This window comes from Micromys minutus, assembly GCF_963924665.1.
Source record: "Micromys minutus genome assembly, chromosome: 32".
Taxonomy (NCBI): Eukaryota; Metazoa; Chordata; class Mammalia; order Rodentia; family Muridae; genus Micromys; species Micromys minutus.
The window spans coordinates 20,731,524-20,733,715 of NC_137967.1; the positions used below are offsets into that span (position 1 = coordinate 20,731,524).

Consider the following 2,192-nt stretch of genomic DNA (forward strand, 5'->3'; position numbering starts at 1 on the left):
CAGAAACTAAACAGAGAAACAATGAAAATTACAGATGTTATGAACCAAATGGACCTAACATATAACCTACAGAACCTTTCACTCAAAAACAAAATCATGTAACTTCTCAGAACATCATGGAACCTTGTCTATATTTAATCATATACTCAGACACAAACTGAGCCTCAACTGATATGAGAAAATTGGGGGGAGATTGCATTTTATCAGACCAGCATTGATAAAGGCTATTCTTCAACAACAGAAATAACAGAAAGCTCACATAGCCATGGAAACTGAACCAACTCTCTACATAATGATCGGGAAGAAATAAAAAATTAAAGACTATCTAGAATTCAATGAAAATGAAAGCACAAATCCTAACTTATGGGCCACAATGAAAGCTGTGGTAAAAGAAAAATTATTAGCACTAAATGGCTTCATAAATAAATTAGAAAGATCTCATACTAGCAACTTAAAAACACACTGGAAGAGGGTAGGGGTAAGGAAAGGTGGTCAGGATTAGGTATGGGGGAAATGCAAATAAAAACAACCCTGATATTCCGCCTCACACCAGTCAGAATGGCTAAGATAAAAAAAACTCAGGTGACAGCAGATGCTGGCGAGGATGTGGAGAAAGAGGAACACTCCTCCACTGTTGGTGGGATTGTAAGCTGGTATAACCCACTCTGGAAATCAGTCTGGTGGTTCCTCAGAAAATTGAACATAGAACTACCTGAAAGCCCAGCTATTTCACTCCTGGGTATATACCCCAAAGATGCTTCAATGTATAACATAGACACATGCTCTACTATGTTTATAGAAGCCTTATTTATAATAGCCAGTATCTGGAAAGAAGCCAGATGTACATCACCAAATGAATGGATACAGAAAGTGTGGTACATTTACACAATAGAGTACTTTTCAGCTATTAGAAAGGACTCCAATTAAGGAACTGCCTCTTCATCCAGGACACAAAGCCTTCATCTACTCTTTAACCAGGACACAGGCATCTGCTCTCAGACATCTGCAACCTTGACCACCTTCGTGGAGCTCACTACCAAAGCAAAGATGGCCACTGTGGATCTGGGAACCTGGAAGTCTCCCCTGAACCAAGTCAAAGAAGCTGTCAAGGCGGCCACTGATGCTGGGTACTGCCATATTGACTGTGCATATGCATATTGTACCGAGAATGAGGTAGGGGAAGCCATACAAGAGAAGACCAAAGATAAGGCTGTGGTCCGGGAGGACCTCTTTCTTGTCAGCAAGTTGTAGCCCACCTGCTTTGAGAACAGCTAAGGGAAGCCTTCCAGAAGACCCTATCAGGTCTGAAGCTGAACTATCTGGACCTCCATCTTATTCACTAGCCACAGGCATTTCAGCCGGGAAAGAAGTTGTTCCCCAAATGTGATCAAGGCAATATTCTCACCAGTAAAATAATGTTCTTGGAAGCCTGGGATGGCATGGAGGAACTGGTGGGCCAGGAGCCAGTGAAAGCTCTGGGGGTCTCCAACTTCAACCAGTCCCATATAGAAAGGCTCCTGAACAAACCTAGACTGAAACACAAGCCCATGACCAACCAGGTGGAGTGCCACCTATACCTCACCCAGGAAAAACTGATCCAGTACTGTCACTCCAAGGGCACCACTGTCACGGCCTACAGTCACCTAGACTCCTCAGACAGACCTCACGCCAAGCCAGAGAACCCTTCACTGTTAGAGGGCCCCAAAATTAAAGAGATTGCCACAAATTACAAGAAAACCTCATCACAGGTTCTGATATGGTTCCGCATCCAGAGGAACATGGTGGTGGTCCCGAAATCTGTGACACCAGCACATATACAGGAAAATGTTCAGGTCTTTGACTTCTAGTTGAGTGACAAGGAGGTGGTCACCATCCTTAGTTTCAACAGAAACTGGAGAGCCTGCCTGCTGCCCAAGATGGTAAACATGGAAGAATTTCCCTATGACGCAGAATACTGAAACTGATTCAGATCCTGCTTGACATCACACTGTAGGCAAGGCTGTGTTTAAATCCCCACACTGAACCAGGAACAGACTGTCAAAAGAAAATGTGACTGGGAGAAGCAAATAGACTTCCTTCACTAATTTGATCTGACCAAACATTTGTCAAAGCCCAGGAACTCTGGTAATATTTAAGGGTATACAATAATAAAATATAATAAAAATATTTTTTATAAAAACCATAAAATAATA

The 2,192-nt window shown here is 42.4% G+C and overlaps 1 pseudogene across 1 annotated transcript; it reads left to right on the forward strand.

The window, feature by feature from the left end:
- Positions 1-373: 373 nt before the first annotated feature.
- On the forward strand, positions 374-1,958 carry LOC308413647 (aldose reductase-related protein 2-like; annotated as a pseudogene). The gene is made up of 2 exons: positions 374-385; positions 979-1,958. The product of its transcript is annotated as an aldose reductase-related protein 2-like (transcript).
- Positions 1,959-2,192: the final 234 nt, after the last annotated feature.